Source organism: Pseudophryne corroboree, unplaced genomic scaffold (genome assembly GCF_028390025.1).
Source record: "Pseudophryne corroboree isolate aPseCor3 unplaced genomic scaffold, aPseCor3.hap2 scaffold_192, whole genome shotgun sequence".
NCBI lineage: Eukaryota > Metazoa > Chordata > Amphibia > Anura > Myobatrachidae > Pseudophryne > Pseudophryne corroboree.
The window spans coordinates 920728-947958 of record NW_026968559.1 but is presented as its reverse complement, the minus strand read 5'-3'; the positions used below and the strand labels follow the sequence as shown (position 1 = coordinate 947958).

The 27231-nt window shown below is 34.6% G+C and overlaps 5 non-coding genes across 5 annotated transcripts; all 5 read right to left on the bottom strand.

Moving 5' to 3' along the window:
• Positions 1 to 2109: 2109 nt before the first annotated feature.
• On the bottom strand, positions 2110 to 2183 carry TRNAN-AUU (transfer RNA asparagine (anticodon AUU)). The gene has a single exon. It is a non-coding gene; the product is annotated as a tRNA-Asn (tRNA).
• Positions 2184 to 11461: 9278 nt separating this feature from the next.
• Positions 11462 to 11535, bottom strand: TRNAN-AUU (transfer RNA asparagine (anticodon AUU)). Its single transcript has one exon. It is a non-coding gene; the product is annotated as a tRNA-Asn (tRNA).
• A 1092-nt stretch (positions 11536 to 12627) lies between these two features.
• On the bottom strand, positions 12628 to 12701 carry TRNAN-AUU (transfer RNA asparagine (anticodon AUU)). The gene has a single exon. It is a non-coding gene; the product is annotated as a tRNA-Asn (tRNA).
• Positions 12702 to 16131: 3430 nt separating this feature from the next.
• TRNAN-AUU (transfer RNA asparagine (anticodon AUU)) lies at positions 16132 to 16205 on the bottom strand. The gene has a single exon. It is a non-coding gene; the product is annotated as a tRNA-Asn (tRNA).
• A 5767-nt stretch (positions 16206 to 21972) lies between these two features.
• TRNAN-AUU (transfer RNA asparagine (anticodon AUU)) lies at positions 21973 to 22046 on the bottom strand. The gene has a single exon. It is a non-coding gene; the product is annotated as a tRNA-Asn (tRNA).
• Positions 22047 to 27231: the final 5185 nt, after the last annotated feature.

Sequence of the window (27231 nt, the reverse complement as noted above, 5' to 3'; positions counted from 1 at the left end):
TGAGTGCTTCAGGATCTCTTGCACTTACATGTGCAGCAGAGTACTGCAATGGAAGCATGCTGGGCCCATAACCCAGAGGTAGGCAGATTGAAACTATCCTCTGCTATATGCATTTTTTTTTGTTAATTAAAGTAATCCAAAACTGGGATTGATATTTTGGCTCTTTTATTTTTACTTAAAGTACAATAACTTTTACCATTTTAATTTGTTTTAATAGTATATTGACAGTATTGTTTTCTTTCAAAAATCCACTTCATTTTCTTTACCCTATTATTAAAATGGTAATTGACAAAAACAAACTACATTGTCACCAGAAGAGCAATACAAAATGTACAAGTGATATATTAAAATCATCTTTCCAGCTTGAATTTCAATGATGCATTGGGGCAACGATTTTGTGAGAAACATCTTCACCCTTAAATAAAGATTTTCTTAATTCCTTACCTGTGTGCTAATTAGATATCACCTTGTTTTCATATTAAACAGACTTCCACATGAGAAAGCAGCAAGGATGCAGTGGCGTTAATGTTTCCTGGTGTCAACCTGTATTATTTCAGTAGACATTGAAATGAGGATGCATCTTGCTGCCTTTCCAATGAAGCAAGTTTAATTTAGTAATAGGTGAAAAACCATCCTTACAAAGGTGTTAATCAGAGACTTGGCTTTGTGGACACTTTTCAGAGAACAAATTTGTTAGCATAAAAATAAAGCCAGAAAATAAAGAGCTGTTTAATCACTCAATTGGATTTTTCTGCCAGCATGTTTTTTTTCTCTGCAACCCACTGCTAAATTGTGCTTCCTAGCTGTTTTTATAAAATCACTGAATCAAATCTAACTCTGATTACATCAGAGAAGGCCAAGTACCCTACACCATAACAGGGGGTTTGAAATTTTGACTTGTCTACTTAAAGATCACCAAAATCTGATAACAAGGTCAATTAGGTCCCTGGGTGGGATTGAACCACCAACCTTTTGGTTAATAGCCGTACATACTAACTGATTGCGCCACAGAGACACTTTGCAAAAGTCCATACTGACAAAGGCTAATAAGCATTCATCTAAAACGTTTCCTAGCAAAACTTTAAAAAGTCAATAATCTGGAGAGTTTTTGTAAGATGTTTCTTCCATCAACCAACGAAGAAACACATTGGTACTTTCCCGTGATGAGTGAGTGCTTCAGGATCTCTTGCACTTACATGTGCAGCAGAGTACAGCAATGGAAGCATGCTGGACCCATAACCCAGAGGTAGACAGATTGAAACTATCTTCTGCTGTATGCTTTTTTTGTTGTTAATTAAAGTAATCCAAAACTGGGATTGATATTTTGGCTCTTTTATTTTTACTTAAAGTACAATAACTTTTACCATTTTAATTTGTTTTAATAGTATATTGACAGTATTGTTGTCTTTCAAAAATCCACTTAATTTTCTTTACCCTATTATTAAATGGTAATTGACAAAAACAAACTACATTGTCACCAGAAGAGCAATACAAAATGTACAAGTGATATATTAAAATCATCTTTCCAGCTTGAATTTCAATGATGCATTGGGGCAACGATTTTGTGAGAAACATCTTCACCCTTAAATAAAGATTTTCTTAATTCCTTACCTGTGTGCTAATTAGATATCACCTTGTTTTCACATTAAACAGACTTCCACATGAGAAAGCAGCAAGGATGCAGTGGCGTTAATGTTTCCTGGTGTCAACTTGTATTATTTCAGTAGACATTGAAATGAGGATGCATCTTGCTGCCTTTCCAATGAAGCAAGTTTAATTTAGTAATAGGTGAAAAACCATCCTTACAAAGGTGTTAATCAGAGACTTGGCTTTGTGGACACTTTTCAGAGAACAAATTTGTTAGCATAAAAATAAAGCCAGAAAATGAAGAGCTGTTTAATCACTCAATTGGATTTTTCTGCCAGCATATTTTTTTTCTCTGCAACCCACTGCTAAATTGTGCTTCCTAGCTGTTTTTTATAAAATCACTGTATCAAATCTAACTCTGATTACATCAGAGAAGGCCATGTACCCTACACCATAAGAGGAGGTTTGAAATTTTGACTTGTCTACTTAAATATCACCAAAATCTGATCACAAGGTTAATTACGTCCCTGGGTGGGATTGAACCACCAACCTTTTGGTTAATAGCCAAACACACTAACCGATTGCGCCACAGAGACACTTTGCAAAAAGTACATACTGACAAAGGCTAATAAGCATACATCTAGAACGTTTCCTAGAAAAACATTAAAAAATCAATAATCTGGAGAGTTTTTGTAAGATGTTTCTTCCATCAACCAACGAATAAACACATTGGTACTTTCCCATGATGAGTGAGTGCTTCAGGATCTCTTGCACTTACATGGGCAGCAGAGTACTGCAATGGAAGCATGCTGGGCCCATAACCCAGAGGTAGGCAGATTGAAACTATCCTCTGCTATATGCATTTTTTTTGTTAATTAAAGTAATCCAAAACTGGGATTGATATTATTGCTCTTTTATTTTTACTTAAAGTACAATAACTTTTACCATTTTAATTTGTTTTAATAGTATATTGACAGTATTGTTTTCTTTCAAAAATCCACTTCATTTTCTTTACCCTATTATTAAAATGGTAATTGACAAAAACAAACTACATTGTCACCAGAAGAGCAATACAAAATGTACAAGTGATATATTAAAATCATCTTTCCAGCTTGAATTTCAATGATGCATTGGGGCAACGATTTTGTGAGAAACATCTTCACCCTTAAATAAAGATTTTCTTAATTCCTTACCTGTGTGCTAATTAGATATCACCTTGTTTTCATATTAAACAGACTTCCACATGAGAAAGCAGCAAGGATGCAGTGGCGTTAATGTTTCCTGGTGTCAACTTGTATTATTTCAGTAGACATTGAAATGAGGATGCATCTTGCTGCCTTTCCAATGAAGCAAGTTTAATTTAGTAATAGGTGAAAAACCATCCTTACAAAGGTGTTAATCAGAGACTTGGCTTTGTGGACACTTTTCAGAGAACAAATTTGTTAGCATAAAAATAAAGCCAGAAAATGAAGAGCTATTTAATCACTCAATTGGATTTTTCTGCCAGCATATTTTTTTTCTCTGCAACCCACTGCTAAATTGTGCTTCCTAGCTGTTTTTATAAAATCACTGAATAAAATCTAACTCTGATTACATCAGAGAAGGCCAGGTACCCTACACCATAACAGGGGGTTTGAAATTTTGACTTGTCTACTTAAAGATCACCAAAATCTGATAACAAGGTCAATTAGGTCCCTGGGTGGGATTGAACCACCAATCTTATGGTTAATAGCCGTACATACTAACTGATTGCGCCACAGAGACACTTTGCAAAAGTCCATACTGACAAAGGCTAATAAGCATTCATCTAAAACGTTTCCTAGAAAAACTTTAAAAAGTCAATAATCTGGAGAGTTTTTGTAAGATGTTTCTTCCATCAACCAACGAAGAAACACATTGGTACTTTCCCATGATGAGTGAGTGCTTCAGGATCTCTTGCACTTACATGTGCAGCAGAGTACTACAATGGAAGCATGCTGGGCCCATAACCCAGAGGTAGGCAGATTGAAACTATCCTCTGCTATATGCATTTTTTTTTGTTAATTAAAGTAATCCAAAACTGGGATTGATATTTTGTCTCTTTTATTTTTACTTAAAGTACAATAACTTTTACCATTTTAATTTGTTTTAATAGTATATTGACAGTATTGTTTTCTTTCAAAAATCCACTTCATTTTCTTTATCCTATTATTAAAATGGTAATTGACAAAAACAAACTACATTGTCACCAGAAGAGCAATACAAAATGTACAAGTGATATATTAAAATCATCTTTCCAGCTTGAATTTCAATGATGCATTGGGGCAACGATTTTGTGAGAAACATCTTCACCCTTAAATAAAGATTTTCTTAATTCCTTACCTGTGTGCTAATTAGATATCACCTTGTTTTCACATTAAACAGACTTCCACATGAGAAAGCAGCAAGGGTGCAGTGGCATTAATGTTTCCTGGTGTCAACCTGTATTATTTCTGTAGACATTGAAATGAGGATACATCTTGCTGCCTTTCCAATGAAGCAAGTTTAATTTAGTAATAGGTGAAAAACCATCCCTACAAAGGTGTTAATCAGAGACTTGGCTTTGTGGACACTTTTCAGAGAACAAATTTGTTAGCATAAAAATAAAGCCAGAAAATGAAGAGCTGTTTAATCACGCAATTTGGTTTTTTTGCCAGCATATTTCTTTTTCTCTGCAACCCACTGCTAAATTGTGCTTCCTAGATGTTTTTATAAAATCACTGAATCAAATCTAACTCTGATTACATCAGAGAAGGCCAGGTACCCTACACCATAACAGGGGGTATGAAATTTGACTTGTCTACTTAAAGATCACCAAAATCTGATAACAAGGTCAATTACGTCCCTGGGTGGGATTGAACCACCAACCTTTTGGTTAATAGCCGTACACACTAACTGATTGCGCCACAGAGACACTTTGCTAAAAGTACATACTGACAAATGCTAATAAGCATTCATCTAAAACGTTTCCTAGAAAAACTTAAAAAAGTCAATAATCTGGAGAGTTTTTGTAAGATGTTTCTTCTATCAACCAACGAAGAAACACATTGGTACTTTCCCATGATGAGTGAGTGCTTCAGAATCTCTTGCACTTACATGTGCAGCAGAGTACAGCAATGGAAGCATGCTGGGCCCATAACCCAGAGGTAGGCAGATTGAAACTATCCTCTGCTATATGCATTTTTTTGTTTGTTAATTAAAGTAATCCAAAACTGGGATTGATATTTTGGCTCTTTTATTTTTACTTAAAGTACAATAACTTTTACCATTTTAATTTGTTTTAATAGTATATTGACAGTATTGTTTTCTTTCAAAAATCCACTTAATTTTCTTTACCCTATTATTAAAATGGTAATTGACAAAAACAAACTACATTGTCACCAGAAGAGCAATACAAAATGTACAAGTGATATATTAAAATCATCTTTCCAGCTTGAATTTCAATGATGCATTGGGGCAACGATTTTGTGAGAAACACCTTCACCCTTAAATAAAGATTTTCTTAATTCCTTACCTGTGTGCTAATTAGATATCACCTTGTTTTCACATTAAACAGACTTCCACATGAGAAAGCAGCAAGGATGCAGTGGCGTTAATGTTTCCTGGTGTCAACCTGTATTATTTCAGTAAACATTGAAATGAGGATGCATCTTGCTGCCTTTCCAATGAAGCAAGTTTAATTTAGTAATAGGTGAAAAACCATCCTTACAAAGGTGTTAATCAGAGACTTGGCTTTGTGGACACTTTTCAGAGAACAAATTTGTTAGCATAAAAATAAAGCCAGAAAATAAAGAGCTGTTTAATCACTCAATTGGATTTTTCTGCCAGCATATTTTTTTTCTCTGCAACCCACTGCTAAATTGTGCTTCCTAGCTGTTTTTATAAAATCACTGAATCAAATCTAACTCTGATTACATCAGAGAAGGCCAGGTACCCTACACCATAACAGGGGGTTTGAAATTTTGACTTGTCTACTTAAAGATCACCAAAATCTGATAACAAGGTCAATTAGGTCCCTGGGTGGGATTGAACCACCAACCTTTTGGTTAATAGCCGTACATACTAACTGATTGCGCCACAGAGACACTTTGCAAAAGTCCATACTGACAAAGGCTAATAAGCATTCATCTAAAACGTTTCCTAGAAAAACTTTAAAAAGTCAATAATCTGGAGAGTTTTTGTAAGATGTTTCTTCCATCAACCAACGAAGAAACACATTGGTACTTTCCCATGATGAGTGAGTGCTTCAGGATCTCTTGAACTTACATGTGCAGCAGAGTACTGCAATGGAAGCATGCTGGGCCCATAACCCAGAGGTAAGCAGATTGAAACTATCCTCTGCTATATGCATTTTTTTTTTGTTAATTAAAGTAATCCAAAACTGGGATTGATATTTTGTCTCTTTTATTTTTACTTAAAGTACAATAACTTTTACCATTTTAATTTGTTTTAATAGTATATTGACAGTATTGTTTTCTTTCAAAAATCCACTTCATTTTCTTTACCCTATTATTAAAATGGTAATTGACAAAAACAAACTACATTGTCACCAGAAGAGCAATACAAAATGTACAAGTGATATATTAAAATCATCTTTCCAGCTTGAATTTCAATGATGCATTGGGGCAACGATTTTGTGAGAAACATCTTCACCCTTAAATAAAGATTTTCTTAATTCCTTACCTGTGTGCTAATTAGATATCACCTTGTTTTCATATTAAACAGACTTCCACATGAGAAAGCAGCAAGGATGCAGTGGCGTTAATGTTTCCTGGTGTCAACCTGTATTATTTCAGTAGACATTGAAATGAGGATGCATCTTGCTGCCTTTCCAATGAAGCAAGTTTAATTTAGTAATAGGTGAAAAACCATCCTTACAAAGGTGTTAATCAGAGACTTGGCTTTGTGGACACTTTTCAGAGAACAAATTTGTTAGCATAAAAATAAAGCCAGAAAATGAAGAGCTATTTAATCACTCAATTGGATTTTTCTGCCAGCATATTTTTTTTCTCTGCAACCCACTGCTAAATTGTGCTTCCTAGCTGTTTTTATAAAATCACTGAATCAAATCTAACTCTGATTACATCAGAGAAGGCCAGGTACCCTACACCATAACAGGGGGTTTGAAATTTTGACTTGTCTACTTAAAGATCACCAAAATCTGATAACAAGGTCAATTAGGTCCCTGGGTGGGATTGAACCACCAACCTTATGGTTAATAGCCGTACATACTAACTGATTGCGCCACAGAGACACTTTGCAAAAGTCTATACTGACAAAGGCTAATAAGCATTCATCTAAAACGTTTCCTAGAAAAACTTTAAAAAGTCAATAATCTGGAGAGTTTTTGTAAGATGTTTCTTCCATCAACCAACGAAGAAACACATTGGTACTTTCCCATGATGAGTGAGTGCTTCAGGATCTCTTGCACTTACATGTGCAGCAGAGTACTACAATGGAAGCATGCTGGGCCCATAACCCAGAGGTAGGCAGATTGAAACTATCCTCTGCTATATGCATTTTTTTTTGTTAATTAAAGTAATCCAAAACTGGGATTGATATTTTGTCTCTTTTATTTTTACTTAAAGTACAATAACTTTTACCATTTTAATTTGTTTTAATAGTATATTGACAGTATTGTTTTCTTTCAAAAATCCACTTCATTTTCTTTACCCTATTATTAAAATGGTAATTGACAAAAACAAACTACATTGTCACCAGAAGAGCAATACAAAATGTACAAGTGATATATTAAAATCATCTTTCCAGCTTGAATTTCAATGATGCATTGGGGCAACGATTTTGTGAGAAACATCTTCACCCTTAAATAAAGATTTTCTTAATTCCTTACCTGTGTGCTAATTAGATATCACCTTGTTTTCACATTAAACAGACTTCCACATGAGAAAGCAGCAAGGGTGCAGTGGCATTAATGTTTCCTGGTGTCAACCTGTATTATTTCTGTAGACATTGAAATGAGGATACATCTTGCTGCCTTTCCAATGAAGCAAGTTTAATTTAGTAATAGGTGAAAAACCATCCCTACAAAGGTGTTAATCAGAGACTTGGCTTTGTGGACACTTTTCAGAGAACAAATTTGTTAGCATAAAAATAAAGCCAGAAAATGAAGAGCTGTTTAATCACGCAATTTGGTTTTTTTGCCAGCATATTTCTTTTTCTCTGCAACCCACTGCTAAATTGTGCTTCCTAGATGTTTTTATAAAATCACTGAATCAAATCTAACTCTGATTACATCAGAGAAGGCCAGGTACCCTACACCATAACAGGGGGTATGAAATTTGACTTGTCTACTTAAAGATCACCAAAATCTGATAACAAGGTCAATTACGTCCCTGGGTGGGATTGAACCACCAACCTTTTGGTTAATAGCCGTACACACTAACTGATTGCGCCACAGAGACACTTTGCTAAAAGTACATACTGACAAATGCTAATAAGCATTCATCTAAAACGTTTCCTAGAAAAACTTAAAAAAGTCAATAATCTGGAGAGTTTTTGTAAGATGTTTCTTCTATCAACCAACGAAGAAACACATTGGTACTTTCCCATGATGAGTGAGTGCTTCAGGATCTCTTGCACTTACATGTGCAGCAGAGTACAGCAATGGAAGCATGCTGGGCCCATAACCCAGAGGTAGGCAGATTGAAACTATCCTCTGCTATATGCATTTTTTTGTTTGTTAATTAAAGTAATCCAAAACTGGGATTGATATTTTGGCTCTTTTATTTTTACTTAAAGTACAATAACTTTTACCATTTTAATTTGTTTTAATAGTATATTGACAGTATTGTTTTCTTTCAAAAATCCACTTAATTTTCTTTACCCTATTATTAAAATGGTAATTGACAAAAACAAACTACATTGTCACCAGAAGAGCAATACAAAATGTACAAGTGATATATTAAAATCATCTTTCCAGCTTGAATTTCAATGATGCATTGGGGCAACGATTTTGTGAGAAACACCTTCACCCTTAAATAAAGATTTTCTTAATTCCTTACCTGTGTGCTAATTAGATATCACCTTGTTTTCACATTAAACAGACTTCCACATGAGAAAGCAGCAAGGATGCAGTGGCGTTAATGTTTCCTGGTGTCAACCTGTATTATTTCAGTAAACATTGAAATGAGGATGCATCTTGCTGCCTTTCCAATGAAGCAAGTTTAATTTAGTAATAGGTGAAAAACCATCCTTACAAAGGTGTTAATCAGAGACTAGGCTTTGTGGACACTTTTCAGAGAACAAATTTGTTAGCATAAAAATAAAGCCAGAAAATAAAGAGCTGTTTAATCACTCAATTGGATTTTTCTGACAGCATATTTTTTTTCTCTGCAACCCACTGCTAAATTGTGCTTCCTAGCTGTTTTTATAAAATCACTGAATCAAATCTAACTCTGATTACATCAGAGAAGGCCAGGTACCCTACACCATAACAGGGGGTTTGACATTTTGACTTGTCTACTTAAAGATCACCAAAATCTGATAACAAGGTCAATTAGGTCCCTGGGTGGGATTGAACCACCAACCTTTTGGTTAATAGCCATACATACTAACTGATTGCGCCACAGAGACACTTTGCAAAAGTCCATACTGACAAAGGCTAATAAGCATTCATCTAAAACGTTTCCTAGAAAAACTTTAAAAAGTCAATAATCTGGAGAGTTTTTGTAAGATGTTTCTTCCATCAACCAACGAAGAAACACATTGGTACTTTCCCATGATGAGTGAGTGCTTCAGGATCTCTTGAACTTACATGTGCAGCAGAGTACTGCAATGGAAGCATGCTGGACCCATAACCCAGAGGTAAGCAGATTGAAACTATCTTCTGCTATATGCATTTTTTTTTGTTAATTAAAGTAATCCAAAACTGGGATTGATATTTTGTCTCTTTTATTTTTACTTAAAGTACAATAACTTTTACCATTTTAATTTGTTTTAATAGTATATTGACAGTATTGTTTTCTTTCAAAAATCCACTTCATTTTCTTTACCCTATTATTAAAATGGTAATTGACAAAAACAAACTACATTGTCACCAGAAGAGCAATACAAAATGTACAAGTGATATATTAAAATCATCTTTCCAGCTTGAATTTCAATGATGCATTGGGGCAACGATTTTGTGAGAAACATCTTCACCCTTAAATAAAGATTTTCTTAATTCCTTACCTGTGTGCTAATTAGATATCACCTTGTTTTCATATTAAACAGACTTCCACATGAGAAAGCAGCAAGGATGCAGTGGCGTTAATGTTTCCTGGTGTCAACCTGTATTATTTCAGTAGACATTGAAATGAGGATGCATCTTGCTGCCTTTCCAATGAAGCAAGTTTAATTTAGTAATAGGTGAAAAACCATCCTTACAAAGGTGTTAATCAGAGACTTGGCTTTGTGGACACTTTTCAGAGAACAAATTTGTTAGCATAAAAATAAAGCCAGAAAATAAAGAGCTGTTTAATCACTCAATTGGATTTTTCTGCCAGCATATTTTTTTTCTCTGCAACCCACTGCTAAATTGTGCTTCCTAGATGTTTTTATAAAATCACTGAATCAAATCTAACTCTGTTTACATCAGAGAAGGCCAAGTACCCTACACCATAACAGGGGGTTTGAAATTTTGACTTGTCTACTTAAAGATCACCAAAATCTGATAACAAGGTCAATTAGGTCCCTGGGTGGGATTGAACCACCAACCTTTTGGTTAATAGCCGTACATACTAACTGATTGCGCCACAGAGACACTTTGCAAAAGTCCATACTGACAAAGGCTAATAAGCATTCATCTAAAACGTTTCCTAGCAAAACTTTAAAAAGTCAATAATCTGGAGAATTTTTGTAAGATGTTTCTTCCATCAACCAACGAAGAAACACATTGGTACTTTCCCGTGATGAGTGAGTGCTTCAGGATCTCTTGCACTTACATGTGCAGCAGAGTACAGCAATGGAAGCATGCTGGACCCATAACCCAGAGGTAGGCAGATTGAAACTATCCTCTGCTGTATGCTTTTTTTTTTTGTTAATTAAAGTAATCCAAAACTGGGATTGATATTTTGGCTCTTTTATTTTTACTTAAAGTACAATAACTTTTACCATTTTAATTTGTTTTAATAGTATATTGACAGTATTGTTGTCTTTCAAAAATCCACTTAATTTTCTTTACCCTATTATTAAATGGTAATTGACAAAAACAAACTACATTGTCACCAGAAGAGCAATACAAAATGTACAAGTGATATATTAAAATCATCTTTCCAGCTTGAATTTCAATGATGCATTGGGGCAACGATTTTGTGAGAAACATCTTCACCCTTAAATAAAGATTTTCTTAATTCCTTACCTGTGTGCTAATTAGATATCACCTTGTTTTCACATTAAACAGACTTCCACATGAGAAAGCAGCAAGGATGCAGTGGCGTTAATGTTTCCTGGTGTCAACTTGTATTATTTCAGTAGACATTGAAATGAGGATGCATCTTGCTGCCTTTCCAATGAAGCAAGTTTAATTTAGTAATAGGTGAAAAACCATCCTTACAAAGGTGTTAATCAGAGACTTGGCTTTGTGGACACTTTTCAGAGAACAAATTTGTTAGCATAAAAATAAAGCCAGAAAATGAAGAGCTGTTTAATCACTCAATTGGATTTTTCTGCCAGCATATTTTTTTTCTCTGCAACCCACTGCTAAATTGTGCTTCCTAGCTGTTTTTTATAAAATCACTGAATCAAATCTAACTCTGATTACATCAGAGAAGGCCATGTACCCTACACCATAAGAGGAGGTTTGAAATTTTGACTTGTCTACTTAAATATCACCAAAATCTGATCACAAGGTTAATTACGTCCCTGGGTGGGATTGAACCACCAACCTTTTGGTTAATAGCCAAACACACTAACCGATTGCGCCACAGAGACACTTTGCAAAAAGTACATACTGACAAAGGCTAATAAGCATACATCTAGAACGTTTCCTAGAAAAACATTAAAAAATCAATAATCTGGAGAGTTTTTGTAAGATGTTTCTTCCATCAACCAACGAATAAACACATTGGTACTTTCCCTTGATGAGTGAGTGCTTCAGGATCTCTTGCACTTAAATGGGCAGCAGAGTACTGCAATGGAAGCATGCTGGACCCATAACCCAGAGGTAGGCAGATTGAAACTATCCTTTGCTATATGCATTTTTTTGGTTAATTTAAGTAATCAAAACTGGGATTGATATTTTTGCTCTTTTATTTTTACTTAAAGTACAATAACTTTTACCATTTTAATTTGTTTTAATAGTATATTGACAGTATAGTTTTCTTTCAAAAATCCACTTAATTTTCTTTACCCTGTTATTAAAATGGTAATTGACAAAAAAACTACATTGTCACCAGAAGAGCAATACAAAATGTACAAGTGATATATTAAAATCATCTTTCCAGCTTGAATTTCAATGATGCATTGGGGCAACGATTTTGTGAGAAACATCTTCACCCTTAAATAAAGATTTTCTTAATTCCTTACCTGTGTGCTAATTAGATATCACCTTGTTTTCACATTAAACAGACTTCCACATGAGAAAGCAGCAAGGATGCAGTGGCGTTAATGTTTCCTGGTGTCAACTTGTATTATTTCAGTAGACATTGAAATGAGGATGCATCTTGCTGCCTTTCCAATGAAGCAAGTTTAATTTAGTAATAGGTGAAAAACCATCCTTACAAAGGTGTTAATCAGAGACTTGGCTTTGTGGACACTTTTCAGAGAACAAATTTGTTAGCATAAAAATAAAGCCAGAAAATGAAGAGCTGTTTAATCACTCAATTGGATTTTTCTGCCAGCATATTTTTTTTCTCTGCAACCCACTGCTAAATTGTGCTTCCTAGCTGTTTTTTATAAAATCACTGAATCAAATCTAACTCTGATTACATCAGAGAAGGCCATGTACCCTACACCATAAGAGGAGGTTTGAAATTTTGACTTGTCTACTTAAATATCACCAAAATCTGATCACAAGGTTAATTACGTCCCTGGGTGGGATTGAACCACCAACCTTTTGGTTAATAGCCAAACACACTAACCGATTGCGCCACAGAGACACTTTGCAAAAAGTACATACTGACAAAGGCTAATAAGCATACATCTAGAACGTTTCCTAGAAAAACATTAAAAAATCAATAATCTGGAGAGTTTTTGTAAGATGTTTCTTCCATCAACCAACGAATAAACACATTGGTACTTTCCCATGATGAGTGAGTGCTTCAGGATCTCTTGCACTTACATGGGCAGCAGAGTACTGCAATGGAAGCATGCTGGACCCATAACCCAGAGGTAGGCAGATTGAAACTATCCTTTGCTATATGCATTTTTTTTGTTAATTTAAGTAATCAAAACTGGGATTGATATTTTTGCTCTTTTATTTTTACTTAAAGTACAATAACTTTTACCATTTTAATTTGTTTTAATAGTATATTGACAGTATAGTTTTCTTTCAAAAATCCACTTAATTTTCTTTACCCTGTTATTAAAATGGTAATTGACAAAAAAACTACATTGTCACCAGAAGAGCAATACAAAATGTACAAGTGATATATTAAAATCATCTTTCCAGCTTGAATTTCAATGATGCATTGGGGCAACGATTTTGTGAGAAACATCTTCACCCTTAAATAAAGATTTTCTTAATTCCTTACCTGTGTGCTAATTAGATATCACCTTGTTTTCATATTAAACAGACTTCCACATGAGAAAGCAGCAAGGATGCAGTGGCGTTAATGTTTCCTGGTGTCAACCTGTATTATTTCAGTAGACATTGAAATGAGGATGCATCTTGCTGCCTTTCCAATGAAGCAAGTTTAATTTAGTAATAGGTGAAAAACCATCCTTACAAAGGTGTTAATCAGAGACTTGGCTTTGTGGACACTTTTCAGAGAACAAATTTGTTAGCATAAAAATAAAGCCAGAAAATGAAGAGCTGTTTAATCACTCGATTGGATTTTTCTGCCAGCATATTTTTTTTCTCTGCAACCCACTGCTAAATTGTGCTTCCTAGCTGTTTTTATGAAATCACTGAATCAAATCTAACTCTGATTACATCAGAGAAGGCCAGGTACCCTACACCATAACAGGGAGTTTGAAATTTTGACTTGTCTACTTAAAGATCACCAAAATCTGATAACAAGGTCAATTAGGTCCCTGGGTGGGATTGAACCACCAACCTTATGGTTAATAGCCGTACAAACTAACTGATTGCGCCACAGAGACACTTTGCAAAAGTCCATACTGACAAAGGCTAATAAGCATTCATCTAAAACGTTTCCTAGAAAAACTTTAAAAAGTCAATAATCTGGAGAGTTTTTGTAAGATGTTTCTTCCATCAACCAACGAAGAAACACATTGGTACTTTCCCATGATGATTGAGTGCTTCAGGATCTCTTGCACTTACATGTGCAGCAGAGTACTGCAATGGAAGCATGCTGGGCCCATAACCCAGAGGTAGGCAGATTGAAACTATCCTCTGCTATATGCATTTTTTTTGTTAATTAAAGTAATCCAAAACTGGGATTGATATTTTGTCTCTTTTATTTTTACTTAAAGTACAATAACTTTTACCATTTTAATTTGTTTTAATAGTATATTGACAGTATTGTTTTCTTTCAAAAATCCACTTCATTTTCTTTACCCTATTATTAAAATGGTAATTGACAAAAACAAACTACATTGTCACCAGAAGAGCAATACAAAATGTACAAGTGATATATTAAAATCATCTTTCCAGCTTGAATTTAAATGATGCATTGGGGCAACGATTTTGTGAGAAACATCTTCACCCTTAAATAAAGATTTTCTTAATTCCTTACCTGTGTGCTAATTAGATATCACCTTGTTTTCATATTAAACAGACTTCCACATGAGAAAGCAGCAAGGATGCAGTGGCGTTAATGTTTCCTGGTGTCAACTTGTATTATTTCAGTAGACATTGAAATGAGGATGCATCTTGCTGCCTTTCCAATGAAGCAAGTTTAATTTAGTAATAGGTGAAAAACCATCCTTACAAAGGTGTTAATCAGAGACTTGGCTTTGTGGACACTTTTCAGAGAACAAATTTGTTAGCATAAAAATAAAGCCAGAAAATGAAGAGCTGTTTAATCACGCAATTTGGTTTTTTTGCCAGCATATTTCTTTTTTTCTGCAACCCACTGCTAAATTGTGCTTCCTAGATGTTTTTATAAAATCACTGAATCAAATCTAACTCTGATTACATCAGAGAAGGCCAGGTACCCTACACCATAACAGGGGGTATGAAATTTGACTTGTCTACTTAAAGATCACCAAAATCTGATAACAAGGTCAATTACGTCCCTGGGTGGGATTGAACCACCAACCTTTTGGTTAATAGCCGTACACACTAACTGATTGCGCCACAGAGACACTTTGCTAAAAGTACATACTGACAAATGCTAATAAGCATTCATCTAAAACGTTTCCTAGAAAAACTTAAAAAAGTCAATAATCTGGAGAGTTTTTGTAAGATGTTTCTTCTATCAACCAACGAAGAAACACATTGGTACTTTCCCATGATGAGTGAGTGCTTCAGGATCTCTTGCACTTACATGTGCAGCAGAGTACAGCAATGGAAGCATGCTGGGCCCATAACCCAGAGGTAGGCAGATTGAAACTATCCTCTGCTATATGCATTTTTTTGTTTGTTAATTAAAGTAATCCAAAACTGGGATTGATATTTTGGCTCTTTTATTTTTACTTAAAGTACAATAACTTTTACCATTTTAATTTGTTTTAATAGTATATTGACAGTATTGTTTTCTTTCAAAAATCCACTTAATTTTCTTTACCCTATTATTAAAATGGTAATTGACAAAAACAAACTACATTGTCACCAGAAGAGCAATACAAAATGTACAAGTGATATATTAAAATCATCTTTCCAGCTTGAATTTCAATGATGCATTGGGGCAACGATTTTGTGAGAAACACCTTCACCCTTAAATAAAGATTTTCTTAATTCCTTACCTGTGTGCTAATTAGATATCACCTTGTTTTCACATTAAACAGACTTCCACATGAGAAAGCAGCAAGGATGCAGTGGCGTTAATGTTTCCTGGTGTCAACTTGTATTATTTCAGTAGACATTGAAATGAGGATGCATCTTGCTGCCTTTCCAATGAAGCAAGTTTAATTTAGTAATAGGTGAAAAACCATCCTTACAAAGGTGTTAATCAGAGACTTGGCTTTGTGGACACTTTTCAGAGAACAAATTTGTTAGCATAAAAATAAAGCCAGAAAATAAAGAGCTGTTTAATCACTCAATTGGATTTTTCTGCCAGCATATTTTTTTTCTCTGCAACCCACTGCTAAATTGTGCTTCCTAGCTGTTTTTTATAAAATCACTGAATCAAATCTAACTCTGATTACATCAGAGAAGGCCATGTACCCTACACCATAAGAGGAGGTTTGAAATTTTGACTTGTCTACTTAAATATCACCAAAATCTGATCACAAGGTTAATTACATCCCTGGGTGGGATTGAACCACCAACCTTTTGGTTAATAGCCAAACACACTAACCGATTGCGCCACAGAGACACTTTGCAAAAAGTACATCCTGACAAAGGCTAATAAGCATACATCTAGAACGTTTCCTAGAAAAACATTAAAAAATCAATAATCTGGAGAGTTTTTGTAAGATGTTTCTTCCATCAACCAACGAATAAACACATTGGTACTTTCCCATGATGAGTGAGTGCTTCAGGATCTCTTGCACTTACATGGGCAGCAGAGTACTGCAATGGAAGCATGCTGGACCCATAACCCAGAGGTAGGCAGATTGAAACTATCCTTTGCTATATGCATTTTTTTTGTTAATTTAAGTAATCAAAACTGGGATTGATATTTTTGCTCTTTTATTTTTACTTAAAGTACAATAACTTTTACCATTTTAATTTGTTTTAATAGTATATTGACAGTATAGTTTTCTTTCAAAAATCCACTTAATTTTCTTTACCCTGTTATTAAAATGGTAATTGACAAAAAAACTACATTGTCACCAGAAGAGCAATACAAAATGTACAAGTGATATATTAAAATCATCTTTCCAGCTTGAATTTCAATGATGCATTGGGGCAACAATTTTGTGAGAAACATCTTCACCCTTAAATAAAGATTTTCGTAATTCCTTACCTGTGTGCTAATTAGATATCACCTTGTTTTCACATTAAACAGACTTCCACACGAGAAAGCAGCAAGGATGCAGTGGCGTTAATGTTTCCTGGTGTCAACCTGTATTATTTCAGTAGACATTGAAATGAGGATGCATCTTGCTGCCTTTCCAATGAAGCAAGTTTAATTTAGTAATAGGTGAAAAACCATCCTTACAAAGGTGTTAATCAGAGACTTGGCTTTGTGGACACTTTTCAGAGAACAAATTTGTTAGCATAAAAATAAAGCCAGAAAATGAAGAGCTGTTTAATCACTCAATTGGATTTTTCTGCCAGCATATTTTTTTTCTCTGCAACCCACTGCTAAATTGTGCTTCCTAGCTGTTTTTTATAAAATCACTGAATCAAATCTAACTCTGATTACATCAGAGAAGGCCAGGTACCCTACACAATAAGAGGGGGTTTGAAATTTTGACTTGTCTACTTAAATATCACCAAAATGTGATCACAAGGTCAATTATGTCCCTGGGTGGGATTGAACCACCAAACTTTTGGTTAATAGCCGAACACACTAACCGATTGCGCCACCGAGACACTTTGCAAACAGTACATACTGACAAAGGCTAATAAGCATACATCTAGAACGTTTCCTAGAAAAACATTAAAAAATCAATAATCTGGAGAGTTTTTGTAAGATGTTTCTTCCATCAACCAATGAATAAACACATTGGTACTTTCCCATGATGAGTGAGTGCTTCAGGATCTCTTGCACTTACATGTGCAGCAGAGTACTGCAATGGAAGCATGCTGGACCCATAACCCAGAGGTAGGCAGATTGAAACTATCCTTTGCTATATGCATTTTTTTTTGTTAATTTAAGTAATCAAAACTGGGATTGATATTTTTTCTCTTTTATTTTTACTTAAAGTACAATAACTTTTACCATTTTTAATTTGTTTTAATAGTATATTGACAGTATAGTTTTCTTTCAAAAATCCACTTAATTTTCTTTACCCTATTATTAAAATGGTAATTGACAAAAAAAACTACATTGTCACCAGAAGAGCAATACAAAATGTACAAGTGATATATTAAAATCATCTTTCCAGCTTGAATTTCAATGATGCATTGGGTCAACAATTTTGTGAGAAACATCTTCACCCTTAAATAAAGATTTTCTTAATTCCTTACCTGTGTGCTAATTAGATATCACCTTGTTTTCACATTAAACAGACTTCCACATGAGAAAGCAGCAAGGATGCAGTGGCGTTAATGTTTCCTGGTGTCAACCTGTATTATTTCAGTAGACATTGAAATGAGGATGCATCTTGCTGCCTTTCCAATGAAGCAAGTTTAATTTAGTAATAGGTGAAAAACCATCCTTACAAAGGTGTTAATCAGAGACTTGGCTTTGTGGACACTTTTCAGAGAACAAATTTGTTAGCATAAAAATAAAGCCAGAAAATAAAGAGCTGTTTAATCACGCAATTTGATTTTTTTGCCAGCATATTTCTTTTTCTCTGCAACCCACTGCTAAATTGTGCTTCCTAGATGTTTTTATAAAATCACTGAATCAAATCTAACTCTGATTACATCAGAGAAGGCCAGGTACCCTACACCATAACAGGGGGTATGAAATTTGACTTGTCTACTTAAAGATCACCAAAATCTGATAACAAGGTCAATTAGGTCCCTGGGTGGGATTGAACCACCAACCTTTTGGTTAATAGCCGTACATACTAACTGATTGCGCCACAGAGACACTTTGCAAAAGTTCATACTGCAAAGGCTAATTAGCATTCATCTAAAACGTTTCCTAGAAAAACTTTAAAAAGTCAATAATCTGGAGAGTTTTTGTAAGATGTTTCTTCCATCAACCAACGAAGAAACACATTGGTACTTTCCCATGATGAGTGAGTGCTTCAGGATCTCTTGCACTTACATGTGCAGCAGAGTACTGCAATGGAAGCATGCTGGGCCCATAACCCAGAGGTAGGCAGATTGAAACTATCCTCTGCTATATGCATTTTTTTTGTTAATTAAAGTAATCCAAAACTGGGATTGATATTTTGTCTCTTTTATTTTTACTTAAAGTACAATAACTTTTACCATTTTAATTTGTTTTAATAGTATATTGACAGTATTGTTTTCTTTCAAAAATCCACTTCATTTTCTTTACCCTATTATTAAAATGGTAATTGACAAAAACAAACTACATTGTCACCAGAAGAGCAATACAAAATGTACAAGTGATATATTAAAATCATCTTTCCAGCTTGAATTTCAATGATGCATTGGGGCAACGATTTTGTGAGAAACATCTTCACCCTTAAATAAAGATTTTCTTAATTCCTTACCTGTGTGCTAATTAGATATCACCTTGTTTTAATATTAAACAGACTTCCACATGAGAAAGCAGCAAGGATGCAGTGGCGTTAATGTTTCCTGGTGTCAACTTGTATTATTTCAGTAGACATTGAAATGAGGATGCATCTTGCTGCCTTTCCAATGAAGCAAGTTTAATTTAGTAATAGGTGAAAAACCATCCTTACAAAGGTGTTAATCAGAGACTTGGCTTTGTGGACACTTTTCAGAGAACAAATTTGTTAGCATAAAAATAAAGCCAGAAAATGAAGAGCTGTTTAATCACGCAATTTGGTTTTTTTGCCAGCATATTTCTTTTTCTCTGCAACCCACTGCTAAATTGTGCTTCCTAGATGTTTTTATAAAATCACTGAATCAAATCTAACTCTGATTACATCAGAGAAGGCCAGGTACCCTACACCATAACAGGGGGTATGAAATTTGACTTGTCTACTTAAAGATCACCAAAATCTGATAACAAGGTCAATTACGTCCCTGGGTGGGATTGAACCACCAACCTTTTGGTTAATAGCCGTACACACTAACTGATTGCGCCACAGAGACACTTTGCTAAAAGTACATACTGACAAATGCTAATAAGCATTCATCTAAAACGTTTCCTAGAAAAACTTAAAAAAGTCAATAATCTGGAGAGTTTTTGTAAGATGTTTCTTCTATCAACCAACGAAGAAACACATTGGTACTTTCCCATGATGAGTGAGTGCTTCAGGATCTCTTGCACTTACATGTGCAGCAGAGTACAGCAATGGAAGCATGCTGGGCCCATAACCCAGAGGTAGGCAGATTGAAACTATCCTCTGCTATATGCATTTTTTTGTTTGTTAATTAAAGTAATCCAAAACTGGGATTGATATTTTGGCTCTTTTATTTTTACTTAAAGTACAATAACTTTTACCATTTTAATTTGTTTTAATAGTATATTGACAGTATTGTTTTCTTTCAAAAATCCACTTAATTTTCTTTACCCTATTATTAAAATGGTAATTGACAAAAACAAACTACATTGTCACCAGAAGAGCAATACAAAATGTACAAGTGATATATTAAAATCATCTTTCCAGCTTGAATTTCAATGATGCATTGGGGCAACGATTTTGTGAGAAACACCTTCACCCTTAAATAAATATTTTCTTAATTCCTTACCTGTGTGCTAATTAGATATCACCTTGTTTTCACATTAAACAGACTTCCACATGAGAAAGCAGCAAGGATGCAGTGGCGTTAATGTTTCCTGGTGTCAACCTGTATTATTTCAGTAGACATTGAAATGAGGATGCATCTTGCTGCCTTTCCAATGAAGCAAGTTTAATTTAGTAATAGGTGAAAAACCATCCTTACAAAGGTGTTAATCAGAGACTTGGCTTTGTGGACACTTTTCAGAGAACAAATTTGTTAGCATAAAAATAAAGCCAGAAAATAAAGAGCTGTTTAATCACTCAATTGGATTTTTCTGCCAGCATATTTTTTTTCTCTGCAACCCACTGCTAAATTGTGCTTCCTAGCTGTTTTTATAAAATCACTGAATCAAATCTAACTCTGATTACATCAGAGAAGGCCAGGTACCCTACACCATAACAGGGGGTTTGAAATTTTGACTTGTCTACTTAAAGATCACCAAAATCTGATAACAAGGTCAATTAGGTCCCTGGGTGGGATTGAACCACCAACCTTTTGGTTAATAGCCGTACATACTAACTGATTGCGCCACAGAGACACTTTGCAAAAGTCCATACTGACAAAGGCTAATAAGCATTCATCTAAAACGTTTCCTAGAAAAACTTTAAAAAGTCAATAATCTGGAGAGTTTTTGTAAGATGTTTCTTCCATCAACCAACGAAGAAACACATTGGTACTTTCCCATGATGAGTGAGTGCTTCAGGATCTCTTGAACTTACATGTGCAGCAGAGTACTGCAATGGAAGCATGCTGGGCCCATAACCCAGAGGTAAGCAGATTGAAACTATCCTCTGCTATATGCATTTTTTTTTTGTTAATTAAAGTAATCCAAAACTGGGATTGATATTTTGTCTCTTTTATTTTTACTTAAAGTACAATAACTTTTACCATTTTAATTTGTTTTAATAGTATATTGACAGTATTGTTTTCTTTCAAAAATCCACTTAATTTTCTTTACCCTATTATTAAAATGGTAATTGACAAAAACAAACTACATTGTCACCAGAAGAGCAATACAAAATGTACAAGTGATATATTAAAATCATCTTTCCAGCTTGAATTTCAATGATGCATTGGGTCAACAATTTTGTGAGAAACATCTTCACCCTTAAATAAAGATTTTCTTAATTCCTTACCTGTGTGCTAATTATATATCACCTTGTTTTCACATTAAACAGACTTCCACATGAGAAAGCAGCAAGGATGCAGTGGCGTTAATGTTTCCTGGTGTCAACTTGTATTATTTCAGTAGACATTGAAATGAGGATGCATCTTGCTGCCTTTCCAATGAAGCAAGTTTAATTTAGTAATAGGTGAAAAACCATCCTTACAAAGGTGTTAATCAGAGACTTGGCTTTGTGGACACTTTTCAGAGAACAAATTTGTTAGCATAAAAATAAAGCCAGAAAATGATGAGCTGTTTAATCACTCGATTGGATTTTTCTGCCAGCATATTTTTTTTCTCTGCAACCCACTGCTAAATTGTGCTTTCTAGCTGTTTTTTATAAAATCACTGAATCAAATCTAACTCTGATTACATCAGAGAAGGCCATGTACCCTACACCATAAGAGGAGGTTTGAAATTTTGACTTGTCTACTTAAATATCACCAAAATCTGATCACAAGGTTAATTACATCCCTGGGTGGGATTGAACCACCAACCTTTTGGTTAATAGCCAAACACACTAACCGATTGCGCCACAGAGACACTTTGCAAAAAGTCCATCCTGACAAAGGCTAATAAGCATACATCTAGAACGTTTCCTAGAAAAACATTAAAAAATCAATAATCTGGAGAGTTTTTGTAAGATGTTTCTTCCATCAACCAACGAATAAACACATTGGTACTTTCCCATGATGAGTGAGTGCTTCAGGATCTCTTGCACTTACATGGGCAGCAGAGTACTGCAATGGAAGCATGCTGGACCCATAACCCAGAGGTAGGCAGATTGAAACTATCCTTTGCTATATGCATTTTTTTTGTTAATTTAAGTAATCAAAACTGGGATTGATATTTTTGCTCTTTTATTTTTACTTAAAGTACAATAACTTTTACCATTTTAATTTGTTTTAATAGTATATTGACAGTATAGTTTTCTTTCAAAAATCCACTTAATTTTCTTTACCCTGTTATTAAAATGGTAATTGACAAAAAAACTACATTGTCACCAGAAGAGCAATACAAAATGTACAAGTGATATATTAAAATCATCTTTCCAGCTTGAATTTCAATGATGCATTGGGGCAACAATTTTGTGAGAAACATCTTCACCCTTAAATAAAGATTTTCGTAATTCCTTACCTGTGTGCTAATTAGATATCACCTTGTTTTCACATTAAACAGACTTCCACACGAGAAAGCAGCAAGGATGCAGTGGCGTTAATGTTTCCTGGTGTCAACCTGTATTATTTCAGTAGACATTGAAATGAGGATGCATCTTGCTGCCTTTCCAATGAAGCAAGTTTAATTTAGTAATAGGTGAAAAACCATCCTTACAAAGGTGTTAATCAGAGACTTGGCTTTGTGGACACTTTTCAGAGAACAAATTTGTTAGCATAAAAATAAAGCCAGAAAATGAAGAGCTGTTTAATCACTCAATTGGATTTTTCTGCCAGCATATTTTTTTTCTCTGCAACCCACTGTAAAATTGTGCTTCCTAGCTGTTTTTTATAAAATCACTGAATCAAATCTAACTCTGATTACATCAGAGAAGGCCAGGTACCCTACACCATAACAGGGGGTATGAAATTTGACTTGTCTACTTAAAGATCACCAAAATCTGATAACAAGGTCAATTACGTCCCTGGGTGGGATTGAACCACCAACCTTTTGGTTAATAGCCGTACACACTAACTGATTGCGCCACAGAGACACTTTGCTAAAAGTACATACTGACAAATGCTAATAAGCATTCATCTAAAACGTTTCCTAGAAAAACTTAAAAAAGTCAATAATCTGGAGAGTTTTTGTAAGATGTTTCTTCTATCAACCAACGAAGAAACACATTGGTACTTTCCCATGATGAGTGAGTGCTTCAGGATCTCTTGCACTTACATGTGCAGCAGAGTACAGCAATGGAAGCATGCTGGGCCCATAACCCAGAGGTAGGCAGATTGAAACTATCCTCTGCTATATGCATTTTTTTGTTTGTTAATTAAAGTAATCCAAAACTGGGATTGATATTTTGGCTCTTTTATTTTTACTTAAAGTACAATAACTTTTACCATTTTAATTTGTTTTAATAGTATATTGACAGTATTGTTTTCTTTCAAAAATCCACTTAATTTTCTTTACCCTATTATTAAAATGGTAATTGACAAAAACAAACTACATTGTCACCAGAAGAGCAATACAAAATGTACAAGTGATATATTAAAATCATCTTTCCAGCTTGAATTTCAATGATGCATTGGGGCAACGATTTTGTGAGAAACACCTTCACCCTTAAATAAAGATTTTCTTAATTCCTTACCTGTGTGCTAATTAGATATCACCTTGTTTTCACATTAAACAGACTTCCACATGAGAAAGCAGCAAGGATGCAGTGGCGTTAATGTTTCCTGGTGTCAACCTGTATTATTTCAGTAAACATTGAAATGAGGATGCATCTTGCTGCCTTTCCAATGAAGCAAGTTTAATTTAGTAATAGGTGAAAAACCATCCTTACAAAGGTGTTAATCAGAGACTTGGCTTTGTGGACACTTTTCAGAGAACAAATTTGTTAGCATAAAAATAAAGCCAGAAAATAAAGAGCTGTTTAATCACTCAATTGGATTTTTCTGCCAGCATATTTTTTTTCTCTGCAACCCACTGCTAAATTGTGCTTCCTAGCTGTTTTTATAAAATCACTGAATCAAATCTAACTCTGATTACATCAGAGAAGGCCAGGTACCCTACACCATAACAGGGGGTTTGAAATTTTGACTTGTCTACTTAAAGATCACCAAAATCTGATAACAAGGTCAATTAGGTCCCTGGGTGGGATTGAACCACCAACCTTTTGGTTAATAGCCGTACATACTAACTGATTGCGCCACAGAGACACTTTGCAAAAGTCTATACTGACAAAGGCTAATAAGCATTCATCTAAAACGTTTCCTAGAAAAACTTTAAAAAGTCAATAATCTGGAGAGTTTTTGTAAGATGTTTCTTCCATCAACCAACGAAGAAACACATTGGTACTTTCCCATGATGAGTGAGTGCTTCAGGATCTCTTGAACTTACATGTGCAGCAGAGTACTGCAATGGAAGCATGCTGGGCCCATAACCCAGAGGTAAGCAGATTGAAACTATCCTCTGCTATATGCATTTTTTTTTTGTTAATTTAAGTAATCCAAAACTGGGATTGATATTTTGTCTCTTTTATTTTTACTTAAAGTACAATAACTTTTACCATTTTAATTTGTTTTAATAGTATATTGACAGTATTGTTTTCTTTCAAAAATCCACTTCATTTTCTTTACCCTATTATTAAAATGGTAATTGACAAAAACAAACTACATTGTCACCAGAAGAGCAATACAAAATGTACAAGTGATATATTAAAATCATCTTTCCATCTTGAATTTCAATGATGCATTGGGGCAACGATTTTGTGAGAAACACCTTCACCCTTAAATAAAGATTTTCTTAATTCCTTACCTGTGTGCTAATTAGATATCACCTTGTTTTCACATTAAACAGACTTCCACATGAGAAAGCAGCAAGGATGCAGTGGCGTTAATGTTTCCTGGTGTCAACCTGTATTATTTCAGTAAACATTGAAATGAGGATGCATCTTGCTGCCTTTCCAATGAAGCAAGTTTAATTTAGTAATAGGTGAAAAACCATCCTTACAAAGGTGTTAATCAGAGACTTGGCTTTGTGGACACTTTTCAGAGAACAAATTTGTTAGCATAAAAATAAAGCCAGAAAATAAAGAGCTGTTTAATCACTCAATTGGATTTTTCTGCCAGCATATTTTTTTTCTCTGCAACCCACTGCTAAATTGTGCTTCCTAGCTGTTTTTATAAAATCACTGAATCAAATCTAACTCTGATTACATCAGAGAAGGCCAGGTACCCTACACCATAACAGGGGGTTTGAAATTTTGACTTGTCTACTTAAAGATCACCAAAATCTGATAACAAGGTCAATTAGGTTCCTGGGTGGGATTGAACCACCAACCTCTTGGTTAATAGCCGTACATACTAACTGATTGCGCCACAGAGACACTTTGCAAAAGTCCATACTGACAAAGGCTAATAAGCATTCATCTAAAACGTTTCCTAGAAAAACTTTAAAAAGTCAATAATCTGGAGAGTTTTTGTAAGATGTTTCTTCCATCAACCAACGAAGAAACACATTGGTACTTTCCCATGATGAGTGAGTGCTTCAGGATCTCTTGAACTTACATGTGCAGCAGAGTACTGCAATGGAAGCATGCTGGGCCCATAACCCAGAGGTAAGCAGATTGAAACTATCCTCTGCTATATGCATTTTTTTTTTGTTAATTAAAGTAATCCAAAACTGGGATTGATATTTTGTCTCTTTTATTTTTACTTAAAGTACAATAACTTTTACCATTTTAATTTGTTTTAATAGTATATTGACAGTATTGTTTTCTTTCAAAAATCCACTTCATTTTCTTTACCCTATTATTAAAATGGTAATTGACAAAAACAAACTACATTGTCACCAGAAGAGCAATACAAAATGTACAAGTGATATATTAAAATCATCTTTCCAGCTTGAATTTCAATGATGCATTGGGGCAACGATTTTGTGAGAAACACCTTCACCCTTAAATAAAGATTTTCTTAATTCCTTACCTGTGTGCTAATTAGATATCACCTTGTTTTCATATTAAACAGACTTCCACATGAGAAAGCAGCAAGGATGCAGTGGCGTTAATGTTTCCTGGTGTCAACCTGTATTATTTCAGTAGACATTGAAATGAGGATGCATCTTGCTGCCTTTCCAATGAAGCAAGTTTAATTTAGTAATAGGTGAAAAACCATCCTTACAAAGGTGTTAATCAGAGACTTGGCTTTGTGGACACTTTTCAGAGAACAAATTTGTTAGCATAAAAATAAAGCCAGAAAATGAAGAGCTATTTAATCACTCAATTGGATTTTTCTGCCAGCATATTTTTTTTCTCTGCAACCCACTGCTAAATTGTGCTTCCTAGCTGTTTTTATAAAATCACTGAATCAAATCTAACTCTGATTACATCAGAGAAGGCCAGGTACCCTACACCATAACAGGGGGTATGAAATTTAACTTGTCTACTTAAAGATCACCAAAATCTGATAACAAGGTCAATTACGTCCCTGGGTGGGATTGAACCACCAACCTTTTGGTTAATAGCCGTACACACTAACTGATTGCGCCACAGAGACACTTTGCTAAAAGTACATACTGACAAATGCTAATAAGCATTCATCTAAAACGTTTCCTAGAAAAACTTAAAAAAGTCAATAATCTGGAGAGTTTTTGTAAGATGTTTCTTCTATCAACCAACGAAGAAACACATTGGTACTTTCCCATGATGAGTGAGTGCTTCAGGATCTCTTGCACTTACATGTGCAGCAGAGTACAGCAATGGAAGCATGCTGGGCCCATAACCCAGAGGTAGGCAGATTGAAACTATCCTCTGCTATATGCATTTTTTTGTTTGTTAATTAAAGTAATCCAAAACTGGGATTGATATTTTGGCTCTTTTATTTTTACTTAAAGTACAATAACTTTTACCATTTTAATTTGTTTTAATAGTATATTGACAGTATTGTTTTCTTTCAAAAATCCACTTAATTTTCTTTACCCTATTATTAAAATGGTAATTGACAAAAACAAACTACATTGTCACCAGAAGAGCAATACAAAATGTACAAGTGATATATTAAAATCATCT